Below are 20,852 nucleotides of genomic sequence, written 5' to 3'. Positions count from 1 at the left end.
AGGTGAGTTGGGCAGCCACAGGATGCTGCGATGCAGACAATGAATGGACAATGGGCAGGCTATAGCAACCACAGAGGCTGCCATGGGCACACAGGGTGGGCTCTAGCAGCCACAGGAGGCAGTCATAGGAACAAGGAGCGAATAAATCATACAATATTGATTTTCCTGGAACCGAGGTTGCTGGCAGGGCATGTTCGTTAGCCTAGTGATCTGGGCCAAAGAGCAGGAAACTGCAAAGCATTTTGTTGTTGTTGTGTTTTTCTTTTGTTGTTGTTTTTAAAGATTTATTCATTTTTATTGGAAAGGTGAATATACAAGAGAGGAGGAGAGACAGAGAGGAAAATATTCCATCCGATGATTCACTCCCCAAGTGAATCCAGGAGGCTGGAACTCCATCCTGGTCTCCCGCATGAACGGCAAGGGCTTAGCCATTTGGGCTAAATGGAATGCTTACTCAAACCAAAATATTTGAGGACAATTTATTTTAGTAATTTATAATGACCAATGGGCAGCATGCCTGGCATCACCACCCCCTCATGGGCCTTGAATTTGAAGAGTTTAGGACAGAACCTGAAGCTGTTTGGGGTTGGAAAGGCTGTACAGAGACTTCATGACAGGTGTTCCTGACAGGTGACAGCAGGCTCAAAGGAGGAACACACAGCCCTCAGCTTTTGGCCATCCCTCTGGATTCATGTTGCTGTCCCTTGGCTGAACTCTGCTGCCAGCCAGCCAGCAGATGAAGAAATCCATTGATGATGTTGACTGATCTCCCCCGAGTCATCCATTGATTGCTGTGGCTGCAAGAGTCTCTCTCTCTTGCATGTTCAGAGTTTGAGAATTGATCTTGAATGATTTTTCTTTGAGGAATAGATATTTCCCCCTTGAGTAGAACAGAATCGACACTTCACAGAAATCATGACAAATCCTGTAAAGAATGTTCTCATTTCTAATACGCATGTGGCCTTTTTCCCAGTGTTTTCTCTGCTCTCCTTGCGACGGAGTCATCCCTTCAAACTGCCATGTCAGGTGCCTGGAGCACTCTGAGAACTGGCTTCAGCCTTGGGTGCACCTGTGACCTCATTTACAAGACCAAGATTGTTGACATGAACAGAAAGATGGTTTTACGTTAGTACTATGATGCTTCGTTTCTGGTTATACCATTTATTTCTGACTGTACTAACTCACCTCCAGACTAATGGTGAATCCCGAAGATTCTCAGCCCAGGCTCCACAGGTTTCACTTCATGAACGACCTGAAATAGTCGCCAACATCAAACAGACCCAGAGACATCTTAATGCAAAGCAGATTCATGGATTTTTATTCCATGTGACCTGGAATCCAGAGTAGAAGTCATGGCCTAGTCTTTGCTCTAATGGCTTCTGGATCTTGGGAATGGGAAGAATGTTTCACAGCCTTTTGGGGGTTTTGTTTTGAGAATAAATAAGGCCGTGACAAGTGAGGCAGCCACAGCAGTTCCCCAGCCTGGATGTAGCACGCCCCCTGCTGGGGAGCCAATCTCAGCTGTCCACAGGGCCGAGCATCACTCACAGGTCTGCAGAGGACAAAGGTACGGCAGATTCCCCGCACTTGCAGACACATGTGTCCCTACAGCGGTCTCCCCGGACCACCCGTGACCTCCATCCATCCCCCACCCCCAGACAGTGGGTCACAAGCCATACCTCTAGTGGTATGAAAGTGGTATTTGGCCTCTAGTGTGTGGGTATTAACTTTATTCACAGCTGCTCTCCAGGGTCCCACCAGGCCAGCACCTCCACAGGTGGGGCGGTGTCCGGTTCTGTGTCCATGACCCTGAGCACAGCAGTGAACCCAGCACCAGCATGCCTGCTTCCTCCTTCAACGCCTTGTGCTCGGACCACAGCCACAGGCTGGCCGTCAGGCAGCTCATTAGCAACGAGGAGGGAATTGCTGTGCGTTTGCTGTAAGCCAGAGTTCCGAACTCACCTTGGTCAAATTTTTGTTCTTATTCTCCTTGACTGGAAACACAGTATAGAGAGCTCCCACCCGACCCACGCTCAGATTCCCCTATTATCAGAACCTTCCATTAGCGAGGCCACGTATTTATACATTACGATGTACTCAAACCCTCGAGGTATTCAGAGTGCCTTACTTCTGCCTAGCACCCATTTTTCTGTTCCAGGACGCTATTCAGCACGTAACTCATACTCAGTACCCGTGTCTCTTTAGGGTCTCTAGCTTTTCCCCCTGAGTTGATGGCCTTGGCAGTTTGGAAGATCGCTGGTCAGGTGTTTGGTGGAATGCCGCTTCACAGTGCATTCCACTTGATTATGTTGTAACTGCAGGTTTGGGGGAGGCCAAATATCACTTTCATCACACACAACCCACGTAACTTGGTCCTTGGGATGAGATAATGATGGGCGGAGTTCTTCGATGGGTCTGCTTTCTTTTCTTATTCTTTTCTTTTCTTTTCTTTTCTTTTTTTTTTTCATACTGAGTTCTTGGGTAGACAGGTGTGATACAGAGTCCACAGGTGGCTCTGAGTATGAGCTGCGAGTGCTCAAGTTTTGCGCGCGAGAGCTCATAGTGCGCCCGGGCTTGGGTGTCCACTCCCCAGGCTCCCGGAAATCTCCATCTACAATTTGGAGGTAAGGGCTTCGGCCTGTCCAGCGCCCCGTTGAGAGGCCTGTGCGTGGGCACCCAGCAGCAGGGAAGCGAGGTGCGGGTGTCCCTCGCGCCTCCCCCTGGGCAGCTCGAAAGGCCCCGTGGGCACCGTGCTGGGCTGTCCGGCTCGGCGGGAGGGGGTCGGCAGGAGCCCCCTGCTTCCTGAGCCCGGCCTTGCAAGGTAGCTCAGACGAGGACCCAGAGCCGCTGTTGTAAGTGTGCACGCACCGCAAAAGGAATGCGAGCCACGGCTGCACACTAAGAAACGGGGCGCGGGCGCCCACGTCTGAGCAGACTGTGGGGGCCTGAGAAGCAATAGTGCCTCATGCTGGTGACACCGCGACAGTGGTTACTTCAACGAGGTTCCATGGTGTAATGGTTAGCACTCTGGACTCTGAATCCAGCGATCCGAGTTCAAATCTCGGTGGAACCTAAGTTTTTTGCTTAAAGAAAAGATTTTTCTTTTGGGACCTCTTGGGTTCTCTTGAATCCCACAGCCTCTACTTCATGCCGTCCTACATCTATCTATTCCTTCCGTCCCACAAATATTCTACAGAACCACGGTAATTCTCAGTGGAACTTCCTTGTTTTATTGCGTGGTAAAGGGTGCTGAACTCGCTTCCCCTAAGAGTGGAAGGACTCAGCTGATTGGACAAGGAGGAAAGCTGGCCTTGAGTGTGGAGCTTCGCCAGGGTGGCCTGTCAGGTGCTACCGCCAGAATTTGTAGGTGTTCCCAATGAAGACAGATGAAAATTATATCCACGCTTTAAGTGAATTATTACTGGACTCTCTAAAGTATTTGAACACAACTGAACCCACATGAGTACTTGAGGCAATGTTAGCAGAGTCACTAAATATCCCGATAATCTTCTGCCTGCTTCCATGGTGTTCCTTTGGCCATGTTTATTATCTTTTATAATTTTTTTTTCATTTTTACTTTTTATAATGATTACATAGTTGATCAGGGTGGGAAGGATCGAGGTTTAGGGAAAATTGGGTGAACCCATTGTCCCCAATTTGCTATTTCTTCTTTTTTTTCCCCCTGCGAGATGGGGAGAGACAAGGGGGAAACCACACATCCCTTTCCATGTGTCCCAGTCCCCAGGGATGAGGAATCGCCACCTCATATCAACCTAAGATCTCAATGTGTATATATTCTGAGGGTTCTGCCCAATGTGTCAATTTTACTGACCCAAGGATGATGCCGCCCTCCCAATGTCCATTGGATGATATAGTAAGCCTCAAGTCTCCATTAACAAAGACTTTTTTGCTGCCATCATTTGACCGGGGTAGTTGTCCAGTTTGTTCTGTTCTCCTTTCACTATGGCATCAAATGAGCTGCCATATTGTCCTTTTACTTCAGGGTCTGTGTCCATTGCTCCCCCCTTTTCACTAAGTAGGACATGTTCTTGCAGGTGAGCCCAAAGACCCAGGCCAGGCATCCCAGGCTCCACTGGGTCCCCTATCACTGGGACTCACAAACCTAGTACCCACCTTGCAGGCAGGCCCCAAGACCCGGGTTAGGAGACCCGGGTCCCACTGGATCCCTCACCCCCAGGGCTCACGAACCTGGCACCCACCTGGTAGTTGGGCCCCACGGCTTGAGCCAGGTGACCCAAGTACCTCCAGATCCCCCACCCCAGAACTCTGGAATCCAGCATCCCCCTCCATAGGTGGGCCCAGGACCTGAGCCAGGTGACCCAAGCCCTACCAGATGCCCCAACCGTGGGGCTCATGAACCCGACTCCCAACTCACAGGCAGGCTCTAGGACCCTAACTAGGCGACCCGAGTCCCACTGGATACCCCACACCTGAGTCTCATGAACCTGGGACCCACTTAGAAGACAGGCCCCAAGACCCGGACCAGGTGACCCCATTGAATCCCCCATCTCAGGCTCATGAAACTGGCCCCCACCACGCAGGTGGTCCCCAGGACCCAAACCAAGCTACCTGAGCCCTGTCAGAACTCCCACCTTTGGGACTCATAAACCCAGCCCCCATTGACCCCAAGCTGGCATGACTCACCTTACTTCAGCATCCACAATCTTATTGCACAGCTTAGCCTGATCTAGCCTGCCCCCTGTTCCAGCTCCTGCTGGTGGGTGCTGCAGCCTATCCCAGGCCAGCCTGATTACTGTCCCGGCCCTAATGTGACCTGGCTAGTGTTGTGGCCCGATCCCGCTTCTCCTGCCCCCGTCCTGGTTCTGAGATCTGCCGGTGGGCGTTATGAACTGGCCAAGCCTGGTCTGTCTGCAGACCTCCTCTGACTGTTTTTACGGCATTGCCCTACTACACACAGTTCCTATTGAAGCTGATCATACTCCATAGAAAGCACAGAGCTTTAAACCCATCCTAGGTGATCTCTGGGACCATCTTGCCTTCACAAAACTACATGTTGTTTACTGCAAATCAGACCATTTTCTGGGAAATGTGTGGGCTTATAATAACTTCAGAAAGATGAGGAAGTTATTGGGTCTCTCAACAAGTAAATTCAAGGTACTTTTTTGAGTTTGATCTCATCTATTAGTATTTCTAGAAGTCTGTACTTCTCTTACAAATACAGGATGCCAGAGCCCTACACGGTACCCTAGCAGCTAAAGTCCTCTCCTTGTATGTGCCGCTCTGGGTGCTGGTTCACATCCATTTCCCTTCCAGCTCCCTGCTTGTGGCCTGGGAAGCCTTGGGACCCTGTACCCACATGGGAGACCCAGAAGCAGCTCCTGACTCCTAGCTTCAAATCAGTTCAGCTCTGGCTGTTGCAGCCACTTGGGGAGTGAACCAGCAGATGAAGATCTTTCTGTCTCCCTATTAATCTGATTTTCCAATAAAAATAAATAAATCTTGAAAAAAATACAGGATGCCAGACTGTGTAGATGCACATAGGGTTTATTCTCTTCACTTACTTGCTTAAATGAATCCTTATGCTATTGCAAGAAGCTGCCATTAATTTATTTCACATTAGCTGTTTTGTAATACTGATCATCGAATATGCCAGAGATAATTCAATTAGCTCCTGTTCATGGGAAATTCAATTAGCTCCTGTTCATGGGAAACCCACAGAGCTGTCTAGAATATGAGTGCGATTTTTTTTTAAAGATTTATTCATTTTATTACAGTCAGATATACAGAGAGGAGAGACAGAGAGGAAGATCTTCCGTCCGATGATTCACTCCCCAAGTGAGCCGCAACGGGCCGGTGCGCGCCGATCCGAAGCCGGGAACCTGGAACCTGGAACCTCTTCCAAGTTTCCCACGCGGGTGCAGGGTCCCAAAGCTTTGGGCCGTCCTCGACTGCCTTCCCAGGCCACAAGCAGGGAGCTGGATGGGAAGTGGAGCTGCCGGGATTAGAACCGGCGCCCATATGGGATCCGGTGCGTTCAAGGCGAGGACTTTAGCCGCTAGGCCACGCCGCCGGGCCCAAGTGCGATTTTTGAATTGTCTCAGCTCTTGGGCCCCAAGAAATTAAAAATCTCTGATGTGGCAAGCATGTATGTAGCTGACAGTTGATAACTTTGAGCTGCCACTTTCTTTCTACATATGTTTTAGTGAAAAATGATCATTGACTGTTTTATACCAAGCTAGCCTTCAAATGTCTCATGAATTTCCAATGCTAGCTACCGGCACAGTTGTGTCACTCAGCATGGGCTGCCATTCCTAGGCCCTGGACTGGCACTGTCTCTTAATGGTGTAACTGTCCACTGTACTTAACAGGCATCTATTCTTGACCCTGGCCTTGGAGCCACTCTATGTGAGCCTTACTTGTTTCTTCTGAAAGAAAGCTTACCCTAGTACATGTGGCAGAGCTCAGGTCACATTGCCACGGCCTGGCTTCATAGAAGGCCCAGAAATCATCACAGCCATTGGAACTGCAGGCACAAATACTGAAGACTGGATGTTCTGAAACTCAGACATCTACATCTCACCATTCTGAGAGCTGAGTGATTCCAACTCAAAGGGGCGAGCAGCTTGCACATCTGCTTGCCTGCTGGAGTTGGACCGCCTCCCCTTCCTGTTCCCAGGTATGGCATGATGAGATAGTTCCTCTTGGGTTCTGTTGTCAATAGAGGACACTAACTCCATTCTGGAAGGCTACACTTTCCTGAGTGAATCCACCTTCCAAAACTCTCTGCTACAAATACCATCACAGTGAGGATTCAGACTTCAAGACATCAATTTCAGAGAGCGAATGGAGGCAGTTTGGGGGGAAACATTCAGTCCATAGTAGAAATGGAGTTACGATGACTCTCTTGAGGACAAACAATCCCTAAAGAAGTTCCCCTAGTTGCATGAGGTCTTAACCATAGACAACACTGTGTCCATCAATATAATTATCAACCGTGAGTATAGTTCATTTCTTCCAAGTTCCCTGGAGTGGAACTAAAATAATAGAAAGCAATAGTATATGAAATAGGGTGTTGTGCATAGGACCAAATTACGCTATAGTTGCTTATCATGATAAAAGATTAAAGTTTATTGAAGCCTTCATGCATACGAATATTGAATGACTGAAAATAACTATCACTGTTTGAAGTCCTGACCAAAGGCACACAGTACCCTTTTGCCATATATCAATTGATAGAACATATAGATGCTTAAAGCATAGATTCAAAAACTATTAGCATTATGTTTAATCATATTTGTGTGACTATAATAGGTTAGGATTATTTTAGAATCAAACTTAAACTCTGGTATTCTTGTGTCTCATTATCATTCTCTCTAGGCATTTAGGAAACAATTGGGCACTTGTTTCCAATCATTTCTTATTTTTTATGGACTTTATCACAAAATAATAAATTATGCCTATAATAAAGGTTGATCGTAGCAATTGTGGAGCTTTTCCTGCCTGTGCAATTTTAACTCGGTGCAGCAGCCATGCTGCATTTCAGTTACCTTCACAAGATGGGAAGAAGTCTCAAATGGAGGCTTTTCTTTAAAAACTCAAGTCTAAACAGAAAATGGCGCTAAGGTTGTAAAGGCCCTGGGCACTCCTTGGCATGTGCTCAAGCACATGCAACACCCCAAAAAACAGTTCTGTACAGGTGCAAAACAGCTCTCCCCAAACCTGGCTTTTTCCTCAGTGGTTTGTTCCTCTTAAAGGATTAATAATTTAAAAACAAAGCAAAGCAGCAGGAAAGTCCCCCATTGCTTTCCCTAAAAAGGGGAATGGATTCAAGTCTGGAACCCCTAAGCCTAAGCCATTTGCACAAAGGAAAGCACCTTCGTCAGCAGGATTTGAACCAGTGAGGGGAAACCCCAATGGATTTCCAGCCTGTCGCCTTAACCACTCGGCCACGACTACGTAAGCAGGTAATCTGGCTAATGATTTGCTCCTTAAATACCCACAGAACCCAGGGGCTAGGAGAGGCGAGCTTCCTCTGGAACCCCCACCCCGACGTGGGTGCAGGGGCCCAAGCACTGGAGCCATCCTCTACTGCTTTCCCACGCACACAAGCAGGGAGCTAGAAGAAAAATGCAGCAAATGCAAGCCTGAGATAGGCTGCGGTTCTACCACAGTGGCTGCAAAGCCAACCGCTCTTACTTATTTTAAGAATTTTTAATATTTCCTTCATCATCTCTGTTTCTCAAAAGCAGTAGACTTCTGCAAAGAAGACATTACCTGTCTCTGTGACACCAAAATGGCAAGTGTCATGTCTCAGCAGCAATGACAACACTCCGGGCAGATGCAGACCCTGGGGCTTAAGAGAATGGACTGCCTGGAATCTGCCTTTCCCCGCAGCAAGGAGAGAATCTCACAGATCAGTTCTTTGTGGAGCTTTCAGAGTAACGGTGGAAAACCAGCTAAACTGGAGGTTCCGTTTGCTCTCTGATTTCATTCCATTCTGTTGATCCTACATCCAGTCTTCTTGTAGCACCCCAAAGGTGTACTAGGAGGAATCCACACCCCAAGAGCCATCCGAGAAACGAGGGAGGAACTCAAAGAACTGGTTGGACTAGGACCACAGCCTCAGGCCGAGCTGCACATCGGATCATCTAAATCACAAGTTAACTGGCCTTGGCCACATTTAAAAGATTGTTTCTGCAGCCATCACGTGCTTCAATTACAGCTGTTACGGCAGGTGTGTAAGTGAAGCTAGGCAAGGTGACACAAGCAAGATTCAGCACTGAAGGTCTGGTGACCATGGGCTTCCCTGGTATCCGTGAACTTCCTGACGCCGTTTCCACAGTTGTTGGTTTTGTGTCAGGGACAACTGTCTGTGACAGGTTGAACTAATGTTATTTTACCTATCATGGGATGTCGAACCAAGTTAAAAGACTCTGCTTCTTTGAATGGGAGGAAGAAAATGCTTCATTTATTGTTATTTTTGGGGAACACACATGTGACTGTGGGAAGATGTGGGCTACAGCTTCCTCCTCCTATGACAGGCTTGTCTCACAGCAACCCAGCATCTGTCTGTCCAATGAAAAAGCCACAACTGGTACTATTCCAGGGAACAAAGCATTCACGGGCAAGGTTGCAATAATCACAGACTTCAAAATAACTTTTAGTAACATGCTAGCTCCATTTGACCAACAGTATTATCCCATTTATTCACAAAGTTTTTGTTTGTTGGTTGATTTTTTTTCCTTTGATATTCACTATCTTCTGAAAATAAACAGGCACCATTTTAAGGATCTACTTCCACAAGATGTCTCCTGTTCCTAGAAAGACATGAACCCAGCCCTTTCTTCCAGTTGGCATATTCAAATTCTATCGACCTAAAAATTACAGCTTGCAATTCTGCTTGTACTTTCCAGTTTATCTCTGTCAGTTATAAGCAGTTTCTCTGCACGTCTGCATGCTCACAATGGCTGCCATTGGGCTCTGACCCCACAAGGCCAGGACCTGTGCTCCCAGCTGGTTTGCCATGGTGCTATTGTAACCAAGGTTACTAAGGCTACTCAGAGATGGGGCTGTATCATGTGAGAGACTCTAGCCAAACCCACTCCATGATGTAACAGCTTGCTGCTGTGTGCGTCTATCTGTCTTACAGGCTTGGAGTCCCTAGCTCACATTTGTGCCTGCTTTGTGTCCATAAGCTGGTGAGCAATGTCAGCGTTGGTATCTCCTGGTATGTTATTTCCTGTATCTGGGAGACTGTAACTAGTTGTATATTATTTCATAAGGAAGGAAAAATAGATTGAACATTACTTTCAATAGCATCAGAAAAAGATAAAACAATCAAATAAATTTTTTTTTAAGATTTATTTATTTTATTACAAAGTCAGATATACAGAGAAGAGGAGAGAGAGAGGGGAAGATCTTCCATCCGATGATTCACTCCCCAAGTAAGCAGCAACAGCCGGTGCTATGCCAATCCGAAGCCAGGAACCAGGAGCTTCTTCCGGGTCTCCCACACGGGTGCAGGGTCCCAAAGCTTTGGGTCGTCCTCTATTGCTTTCCCTGGCCACACACAGGGAGCTGGATGGGAAGTGGAGCTGCCGGGATTAGAACTGGCGCCCATATGGGATCCCGGTGCGTTCAAGGCGAGGACTTTAGCTGCTAGGCCACGCCACCAGGCCCAATCAAATAAATTTAACAAAATAAATGCAAAACTCATACTGTGAAAAGTACCAAATGCTTCTGAAAGAAACGAGTATTTGTCAAGAGTGGTGAGACCTCAGCGATGTGGTCTCAGATTTGGTAATGGATTGTTAGACATGGCACCAAAAGCACAAGCCAAAAAGAAGTACATGAATTCGACTTCACTGTAATGTAAGATTTCTGTGGTTTTTCTCTGTGTGTGCTTTAATGGACACTATCAAGAAAGGGAAGTGATAACATTAAGAATGGAAGAAAATGTTACAAAAATCTTTTATCAAGAGAATATAAAGAACACTTTGCACTCAATAAGGAGAAGGCAACCAACTAGATTTGGGCCAAGTACAACTCTAGAGCGTCACAGTGAAGAAAAGGAGAACAACCACCCTATGGCATTCGCAGGAACCCTTTCAAAGATTTTGTTTAGCTGTTTTTCTGGCGAGCATGAAGAAGTTCCAATATATGCATGCTCAATTCCTAAAGTGCTGGGTTTGTAAAAGACTCCGTAGTCGGCAGGATTCGAACCTGCGCGGGGAAACCCCAATGGATTTCTAGTCCATCGCCTTAACCACTCGGCCACGACTACCTGTGCAGCATCTTTGCTATCAAAATGAAATAGCTGTGCTGTTATGCAGCTGACTTCAAAAGACCAAAAGACTGAGTCACACACCAGGAGGTGTAATTAGTGTCCACAAAAATCCTTTTTGTGTGTGTTTACACAGCATCTCTACTTGTAGTGTCCCAACACTGGAACAACCAGATGAATGGGTTATTAACCAACCGAGTAATTGGCTAAGTCATTATGAGATCTTCATACCATGGAACACTTCTGAGCAACAAAAACAAATTGACCCTTGATTTATAAAACAACTTGGATGAGTCACCAAGAAACGAGGGAAAAAAAAGTGAAGCCAGTCTCAGAAGGTTGCATTTTGTAGGATTTCATTGATATAGCATGCTGGAAATGATGCAAGTCTAGAAAAGGAGAACTGATGTGCAGTCCTCTGGTTTTTAGAGGGGGAGTGAGTCATTAGGGAGGGAATGGAGCTGGGCATGGTTGTCACTACAGAGATTCCTGCTGTAGTGCGATGATTCTGGGTCTTGCCTGTGCTACTAGACCCATAACCCTGGGTGTGAGATCACAATCACTGCCTGCTATTTCTGCATGCACACTCATACTCACACACACTTGAAAAGAAGTAAAATTGGGAAAATTCAAAAGAGATGAGTGGATTGTGGCAAAGTCAGCATTCGGCTTGTGATATCATAATATTGCAAGATGTCATCATTGAGGGGGGTCTGGGTGAGTAGGTCTGCACATTTTCTGGAAACTGTATGCAAGCCTGCAATTATATCGGATTCTATATAATCATGTACTATGTAAATCATACTCATGGAAATGCGTCTTCATACCACCAGCCGCAGCATATGCCATTGTGTTACATCCCACAGTTCACCTGAAGAATAGATTATGAGTGTGGTGTGGGTGGGCATTTGGCACAGCAAGTGATCTCCCACCTCGGGGCATCCACATCCTGTATCCAAGAACCTGGAGTCGAATCCCAATCCCAGCTGTCAGTTTCCTACTATTGTGCACGGAGGGAGGCAACCCTGATGACCTACGTTCATGGATAGGTCCCTGACACTGACCTGGGAGACCCGATGAAATTCTCCACTCCTGGGTTTTAGCCTAGCCTAGCCTTAACTGTCAGCTGTTGTGGGTCTGAAGTCTAAAAACAGGGCAAGGAAGAGCTGTGTCTCCCTGCTTCTCAAATGAAAATGAAAATAAGTAGATAAAAATGAAAAAAACTAACGCAAGTGTTGAAAGCAGGACCCACCCCCAGGTCACATTCAACATGTTTGCTGTTTCCTTACTCTAGGAAACTCCTGCCGAGGTGCAAGCTTTCGTCAATCAGTTCATGTCAAGTCTGGAACCAATAAACCAGACTTTCGTAGTCGGCAGGATTCGAACCTGCGCGGGGAAACCCCAATGGATTTCTAGTCCATCGCCTTAACCACTCGGCCACGACTACACAGAAACCGTGCGTGACTTTGGGGTAAATGACTTGATCAGACGTCAGTTCTTTCCAAGGCCAAGCTGTCCAACAGGACGGGCATCGGTTCAAGGTTTCTGAAGCTTTGGCGATAATCGGATGAGCATCACGCTGCTGTGGAAAACTGACCAGCCACGTCGGGTCCTTCAAAGGGACCAGATTCGCAAGTCCGGGTGGGCGGAGGCCCCGCAGGCATTGCGACCCACTTCGGTGCGCACCAGGGACCCTGTGCAGGCGCATCCGTTCCAAAGCGCACGTTCCAGCCACTGAACTCGGGGCGCTGGTGACAAGTTGAAACCACCCCCCCCAGTCCCCACAATGACCAAGAGTAGTTAAAAAGAAAATGTGTTGTGAGTGACTCCTGAGCTGCTAAAATGAATGAGTTGTAGTTCTAGGAGCAAGAGACTTTCAGCCAAACAACGCCAGTCCCCCGCTCCCCTGGAGACCGCTTATTTTGCAAAGCACCCTCAACAACCATCACGTAGTTTCGCTGTCACCGGGGAGAGAACTGTGGGCGCTCGCCAGCTCCGGAGACCAGCGGGTCGGATCACTCCCTGGCTCACAGACGCGGGGCCTCATCCAAGACGAAACAGTCACTCGCGAGTGGTTGCACGTTTTCCTGCAGTAGCCGGGGATGGAATTCAGCTGTTAAACCGAGTTGTGCTGTCAGTAAGCTTGGAAGAGGGAGCCGGCGAACAGCGAACCCCTGTGAGCAAAGCCCAAGGGTATATAAGGCGGCACAACACAGGACTTGCGGTCTCAGATCCTGACCTGAGCCATACCGTCCACCTAGGCTGAAGAGGGCTCCACCCTGAGCAAAGCAAACTTTGAGTTACAGCAGAGAATCCAGGCAGTTGACACATCTTGGGGAAATAGATGGGAAACGAGGGGTCAGTGGCATAGAATCAACTCAAAGCACTCGCCCCCCAAGTGTTCAGTATCATTTTAGATGCCAGCCGGAATAACCTCGGAGGAACAGGTACAATTCAAAGTAAAATAACTTACTGTTCCTTGTACCCCGTTACATTAGTGGTGAGACCAATGATGTCCAGGGTCGTGGGATGATTGGTGGTAAGAATATGTCACTCCTCTCTCTCTCTCTCTCTCTGAAAACCTGCCTTTCAAATGAAAGCAAATCTTACAGAAAAGAATACAGATTTAAAACATTTCCAATGTACTTTTAAAATTTTTTTTTACCACACCTCACAACCACCTGGATTTAATACCACCTGTTTAATTTTCTTTACCAAAAAAAAAAAAAAAAAACCATTCAAAGATACTTCAAAACATTTGTGGAAAATATAAATTTAATTTGGTCCGAAAGAGTTGAAATTCACACATAGTTGTTTCATTATCTGTATTTCTTTTCCATGGGTTGAAGGCCTCTCCTAGGAACAAATATCGAGAAAGTTCAAACCCTCAAGCAAAACGATTTCCCAAACCTTGCAATGTGAAAGTTGTGTTATAAACATTCAATACTCAGAAAACTCTCCTCAACCCAATGTTCTTCTAAAATTGATTTTTAAAAGAATCTCAGGTAAATTCCTGTTCCTCCCACACCACCCTGCGAGTGGGCCAGCAGGGTGTGGCCACAGGTCCACCTTTGACCCGGGAGGCCGAGTGGTGAACCAACTGGGGTTTTCCCGCAAAGGTTCGGCTACGATTTTACCCAGGACACCGTGTGGCTACTGCGACGACCCCAGCCCCCTTGCCCCGTGGCCCTTTCGCGTCCCCCTCCAGCGCTGGCTGCAGACAGCTCTCATCTGAGGCAACCCCACAAAGTGGGATTTGATCAACATTATCAGCAAGTGCTGTGAACCTAGGTACCCCCAAATTGTCGTCTTGTGACGTAGATTCAGGGTTAACTATCACTAGCAGCTGAAATGATCAATAGCAAATCCCGTTTTTGAAGCGCTTGTTGTAACATGATCATGGCAGAGGCTCGCCTGTCTTTCAGTGTGTGGGGAATCCAACAGATAATTGTACGAAGTAGTGGGTAGGAAGATGGAGAAATATCTGCAAGACGCTTACCAAAACACAGTGGGAATCCAGGGGTGTGTGTGTGTGTTGGGATTTATTTATTTGTATTGGAAGTCAGATATGCAGAAAGCAGGAGATGTGCTCGCTTCGGCAGCACATATACTAAAATTGGAACGATACAGAGAAGACTAGCCTGGCCCCTGCGCAAGGATGACAGAAAGGAGGAGAGACAGAGAGAAAGAGCTTCCCTCTGGTGATTCACTCCCCAAGTGGCCACATTGGCCAGAGCTGTGCCGATCCAAAGCCAGCAGCCCAGAGCTTCTTCCGGGTCTCCCACACGGGCGCTGGTTTTCAAGGTTTTGGGCCGTCCTCAACTCTTTCCCAGGCCACAGGCAGGGAGCTGGATGGGAAATAGGGCTGCCAGGATTAGAACCGGAGCTCATATGGTGTCCTGGCTCATGCGAGGCGAGAACTTTAGTTGCTAGGCTACTGCACCGAGACTGGGGGCTGTGTTTTGTGTCGCTGAAAGCGCCACCACAACACAAAGTATTTTGCTATGAAAAAGAATCCGAAATACGTAAAAGTGTGAGAAGCAGGTGAGCAAAATACAGTGTGTATAAAGCTAAGGTAAGTGCACAAGTATCTCCTTTGTGGCAACTAGTAAACTCCAGTAAAAATGTAAAGGGATAACTAATATAGAGTATGAAAAAGTGTGATCTGTATGAGTGAGATGGACATTGTGGGGTTTGATGATGATATACAGCCTTGCTCGATTCTCCTGAGGTACAGCAGGCTGTTCTGAAATAAAAATAGGCCCTTGTAAACGTTAGGAATGGAAAAGCAAATGAGGAAGAGGGGGAGGAGGATGGGGAGTGTAGGTAGGAGGGAAGGTTGGCGGAGCATTGCTATGCTTCCAAAGCTGTAGCCTGAAATACGTGCAATTTGTTCACTTTGTTTATATGAAGAAATGTTTTTGAATGAAAAATATAAAGGTAAGAAATATTTTAAATTAGTCTTGTGTGAGGGAAAAAAGGGAATTTGTTATGGAGAAATCAATCAGTTCAGAGAGTCTATGTTCAGGCCTGTGTAGAGATGCGATAACCCCAAGTCCCTGCCGATGTGTCTGGGAAAGCAGCAGGACATGACAAGTCCTTGGGCCCGTGCACCCACATACAAGACCCAAAAGCAGGTCCCGGCTCCAAGCTTCGGACCCACCATTGTGGTCGTTTGGGGGAGTTTACCAGCAGGTGGAAGATCTCTGTCTCTCCTTCTCTCTGTAAACCTACCTTTCAAATAAAAACAAAACAAACCTTAAAAGAGATCCTCTCAAAACCTAACGAGGGCTTAAAATTATAACCTTTTAAAAAAGATTTATTTATTTTTATTGGAAAGGAGTATATATAGAGAAAAGGTGAGACGAACAGAAAGATCTTCTATCCATTGGTTCACTCCCCAAGTGGCCACAATAGCTGGAGCTGAACTGATCTGAAGCCAAGAGCCAGGAGCTTCCTTCGGGTCTCTCACACGGGCACAGAGTCCCAAGGCTTTGGGCCATCGTCGACTGCTTTCCCAAGCTATAGGCAGGGAGTTGGATTCCAAGTGGAGCAGCTGAGATTAGAACTGGGCGCCTATATGGGATTAGAACTGGTGCCCATTTGGGATTACAGAGTTTGCAAAGCAAGGACTTTAGCCATTAGGCTACTGTATTTGGGCCCCAAATTATATAATCTTTGAAACATGATTTAAAACAAGGAATTATCTTGACATTTTTTACTGATGTTTACATAGCTTATCAGGGTGGGAAAGATCGAGGTAGGAGAAAGTGGGTGAGACCACTGTTTCCAAATTTTCTTCTTTTCCCTTCTGTATCTGGGGAAAGGGAAAGATAAGGGGAGAAGCTGCACCCAGTCTCCCAATGGTCTCAAATACCCGAGGATAGGGAATAGCCACTCGATATCATCCCAGGGTCCCCAGTGTGGAGCATGCTTTCAGGGTTCTGCTAAAGTGGTTTCAACAGTTTTGAAATGCTGTTGATCTCACTGATCCAAGAGTGAGGAACTCCTTCCAAGGGCCATTGGCTGACATAGTACGCCTTAGAGTCTCCATTCGCCCAGAGATTTCCTGTCCATCCTTGGCTGGTGGTGTTGTCCAATTTGTTCTACTCTCCTTCCTCTGCTTTGGCGCCAGATGTCCTCTGCAGGTCCCAGTGGACTGCCTATCCTCCATGTGCATCTGGACATGCCGCCCACTGCTCCATCTTAGATAATGAGGAGGCCCAGCTCTTACACTGTAAATTCATGCACTTGATGGTCAGTCCGCCAATCCTGCAATTTTCCCCATTTTTTGGAGTTCTGAGTCCAGCGATTCAGTTGGGGGAATTCCCAAAGAAACCTTGTCTGAGATGATCCCTGGCTCACGTGGTCTGGCTCAGTCTGTCACCAGCCTACACACACACTGATAGTTGTAATTGCGAAGTTGGTTCTGTCTCCGGCCCCATCTCTTATGCAAACCAATGGATGTTATGGCCCAGACCAACCCAGCCCACCACAGACTTGGCCCTCACGTACCACCAGAAGGAACTGCAGCCTAGCTGGAGCAACCCCCAGTAACCCCCACCAGACCTGCCCCCAGCCATGGTGCTTGTACTTGCCAGGATGTGTAGCAGAGTGGTCTGTCCCACATCCCATTCAGCTCTTGTACACATCAATGTCCTTTTTGAGCACAGTTCAGCTGAAACAACCCAACGATCCAAGCCATACTCATGGCAGCAGATGCCACTGCCTGTCTAGCCAGACTGTCCGTTCCCCAGCCCTGCTGCTCATGTTCACCAGTTGGAATTGCAGCCCATCAGAGAGGTGCCCACAGTTTCCCTAATAGGCTCTCTCCATTCCCAGATTTTGCACTCTCCAGGTGGTTCTGCAGTCAAGCTTGACAGGATTGGCCCCAATTTCCAGCAACTGCTAGCTGATGGTGCTACAAAGCCCAACCAGCCTGCACTTACTCTGGCTCATGCATATATCAGTGGATACAGTTGGTTAGCCCAGCCTGGCTCTCCCCCTAACCCAACTCACATGCAGGTCAACAGATGTTGTAGCCCTGCCAGGTCTAGTCTGCCATAGGTCCCAGTTCTCACACTCATCAATGAGAGCAATGGCCGTGCAGGGGAGCCTGTGCTACCCTCCCACCAGGCTTGTACCCCTCCCCCTGGGTCTCACATGTACTGGTGGGTTTGTGGTCCAGTCTGGCATGGTCCATCTCACCTTGGCATTTACCAGCAGTTGCTGTAATCTGGCCTAGCCCAATCTGTGCCCGATTCCAGCCCATGCTGTTAGGTAATACAGCCTAGCCCATCCCAGTCAGCCCCCAATCCTGGCCCTAACAAGAACTGGCTGGTGTTGTAGCCTGACCTGGTCTGTCCTGCACCCATCCTGGTACTCAGATATGCCAGTGGGTGTTATGAACTGGCCCACCCTGCCCAACCCCAGACCAGACCCACATGTATGCCAGCGGGTACTGTAACCTGGTCTGGTTTGGGCTACTCCCTGCCTTGGTTTTTGCACTCCCCTGCAGGGACTACATTGTGACAGAAGAGTTCCCCAAGCTCCTCCCTCAGGTCTCCTCCCAGTCACAGATTTCATGTGGGTCCTTGATTCAGGCTGACTTAAGTCCACTTCCTACACTGGCAGGAACAGTGGCCCTGCGCAACCAGCCAACACCCATTCCTGCACTTATTGTTGGGTGTTATAGCCCAGCCACACCTGGTCCACATCCAGACACAGCTCTCACATGGTTGGTTCTGCGGGAGCTGAGATCTATCCTAGCCCTTTCTATAGCCATCCTGGTTTTTATGAGCACCAGTGGGTGTTGGAAACTAGCCCAGTATGACGTACCCCAAATCCAGTCCACACCTGTGGGAGATCGCCCCTGAATCTCTGCCTGCTTAGCCTATGTGAGAGGTCATAGGCAAATAGCACACCGTGTCCCCAGGGGAACCCCCTGACAATGGTCTCAGCTAACCGAGACCTCAACCTGGACTTTTCACTGGCCGTGCAGGCCAAAGAGGTGGGCTGCACTCTAGCGTCTCTTCTCTGTCCTTGGACAAGCTGTGCTGGGACTTCCTTGGTAAGCAACTCTAAGAAGTCAAATGTTCCCATAGCCTATTTGCCAGCCACAGGTAGTGAAAATGATCCAAGACATGGCTTCTGGCTAATGTAAAAGCTTGTGTGCTGTGACTCAGGCCTGCCTGTGTGCGAGGAACGTGACCTGTGACTTGGTTGGAGCATCCAGAGAGATAAACACACCTTCTAGGCAGTTGCAGCATCGTTGTTGGATGAGAGGATTGTTGGGGACCACCCTTCTGCTTTCCCGTCTCCCAGTTTACATAAATTGTCCTCAATTTACAACCAACGGACATGCTCCATCAGACTGTCCTGGTGGTTCTTGAGGCAGAACACCGTCTCCTCACCCTGTTGGTGGTCTCAAGGGCCTGCCAGCAGGAGAAAGCTCCAAGACACACCTGTGCCAAGGGATACTGCAGCCATGTCCAGCCAAGAGAGCTGCTCCTGTTCCAGCTCTCACACTCACCAATGGAAACCACAACCCAGCCAAGGTGACCTCTTATCTCCCTAACCAGGCCTGTTCCCAGTCACAGATCTTGCACATCCAAGTGGTTGCCTTGACCCAGCTTAACATAACCCATCCCTTGTGTTACCCTTTGCCATCAGATGCTGCAACCTAGCCTGTCCCGGCCCACCCCCAGTCCCATCTCTCGCTGGTGGCTATTGCAACCATAGCCCTGCCCAGTCTGCTCCCATCCCTGGCTTATGCAAATTGGTAGGTGTGACAGCCTAGCCTGGCATGACCCAGACTCCAACCTGGCTCCTGCCTGTGCCAGTGTGCTAAGGTTTAGTCTGACCTTGCCCAACCTGCTCCTCCCCAGAACCAGCCCACACACTTGTCACTGGATGGGACTACCTGGCCTGGCCTGACCAATACCCAGGGCTCAATCACATGTTCAGCAGCAAGAGCTGCAGCCCACCAGGGGAATTTCCCAAGTTCCCACACCCGGCCCACTCCCAGACCCAGATCTCATTTGTCTACCCCCTCTGACCTGGCCATGAGTGTCAGGTGGTACCATGGTCGTACCTACCTAGCTCAGCCTGTCACTACCCCCGAGCTCTTAAGCAAACCAGTGGAAATTGCAGTTCCACAGGGCCCACATACCGCCCTCCACAATCTTCCCCCAGACCTGATTCTCTTGAATGCTGGTTAGTGTCATGGCCCAGCCTAACATTACCACATCACCTGTCCCTGTTTTGAATCTCTCTGGTGGGCACTGTGATCTAGACCTGTTATGTAGGCCCTCGGCTCTAGCTTTGGTGTGTGCCAGTGAGTGGTGGTCAATGGTGGTCAATTCTAACTAGCCCTGCTCTGCTTTCCCGTGTGGGTGTGTGCACCAGTCTGACCCTTAAAGGTCCTCCAGTTCCTACCTCCAAACTGCTCGGTCTCAGCCCCCTCGCTTACCTGCAAGTAGAGCGGCCTTCTTGATGGAAGTCCCTCAGCAGTCATTCCTTACCAATTCCAGCTGTGGATAGCATTTGTGGGGATATTCATCCATGTGTGAACTGCTGGATAGTAATTATGGAGTTATTTGGAGGCGAACTTGGCCAGATCAACTTCTGTGTTTCATTAAAACCTACAGGAAATACCTGTGAGAATGTTTAATTCAGTGATATTTGTGCTATTGGGATTTTCTGTCAGTGGTTTTATCCATACAAAGCGCCGTGGCCTTGCAGCTAAAGTCCTCGCCTTGAATGTGCCGAGATCCCATATGGGTGCCGGTTCTGATTCTGGCAGCTCCACTTCCCATCCAGTCGAGGACAGTCCAAAGCTTTGGGACCCTGCACCCACATGGGAGACCTGGAGGAAGTTCCTGGCTCCTGGCTCCGGATCGGCACAGCACCAGCCATTGTGGCCACTTGGGGAGTGAATCATCAGACAGAAGATCTTCCTCTCTATCTCTCCTCCTCTCTGTTTATCTGACTTTGTAAGAAAAAATAAATGTTTTCTTAAAAAAAAAAAAACATAGTCAAGTGCAACCACATATTTCACTAGAAAATATTCAAATGCCAGTACCTTTCAGATAGTAAGAATAAAAAAAAAAGATGTTAGTTAGAAGATGTGCCATGATCTGAAAGGCAAATGTCAGTAAATCCTTAAGTCTCTGAGATCCTGTGGTTGGCACCAGTACCCTCAGCCACTCAGAAACTTCCTGGAGTTTAAGCTGTGTTTACTGTTCACTGCACTGAGGGAGGACACAGACTGGGTTGCCATCATGAGCTGTCCCAAGCAAGAGGGAGTTGGGAAAAAATACAATGCTCACATGTATCTGTGTTGCAGGAACTAGCAAATTCTAGTACAGACACAAAGGTAGGGGGTGCAGGCTTTGGGTCAGTGACGGGGTCTCCAAGGAAACAGGGCTTATCTCTGCATTGCAAGCTATTAGAACGTCTCAGTCTTATCTACAGACTAAAGCTAGAATAAAGATATAGGATGGGAAAGCAGCATTCATGCATTCTAGCTGCTGAAGAGGGAATGCTCAGTATTTTCTAGGTCATGCAACAACCAAATGAGAAACAT

The 20,852-nt window shown here is 48.0% G+C and overlaps 1 protein-coding gene and 4 non-coding genes across 5 annotated transcripts in view; 3 read left to right on the top strand and 2 right to left on the bottom strand.

Moving 5' to 3' along the window:
* Positions 1-20,852, top strand: part of LOC101522509 (histone H2B type 1-C/E/F/G/I) — a 231,840-nt gene that overhangs the window by 44,957 nt on the left and 166,031 nt on the right. The gene's annotated exons all lie outside the window — the stretch shown is intronic.
* TRNAQ-CUG (transfer RNA glutamine (anticodon CUG)) lies at positions 3,002-3,073 on the top strand. The gene has a single exon. It is a non-coding gene; the product is annotated as a tRNA-Gln (tRNA).
* Positions 10,684-10,765, bottom strand: TRNAS-AGA (transfer RNA serine (anticodon AGA)). Its single transcript has one exon. It is a non-coding gene; the product is annotated as a tRNA-Ser (tRNA).
* TRNAS-AGA (transfer RNA serine (anticodon AGA)) lies at positions 12,131-12,212 on the bottom strand. The gene has a single exon. It is a non-coding gene; the product is annotated as a tRNA-Ser (tRNA).
* LOC118758376 (U6 spliceosomal RNA) lies at positions 14,352-14,459 on the top strand. The gene has a single exon (XR_004995673.2). It is a non-coding gene; the product is annotated as a U6 spliceosomal RNA (small nuclear RNA).

This window comes from Ochotona princeps, chromosome 1 (assembly GCF_030435755.1).
Source record: "Ochotona princeps isolate mOchPri1 chromosome 1, mOchPri1.hap1, whole genome shotgun sequence".
NCBI lineage: Eukaryota > Metazoa > Chordata > Mammalia > Lagomorpha > Ochotonidae > Ochotona > Ochotona princeps.
The sequence above is the reverse complement of the archived record's forward strand: the minus strand, read 5'-3'. Positions and strand labels throughout refer to the sequence as shown.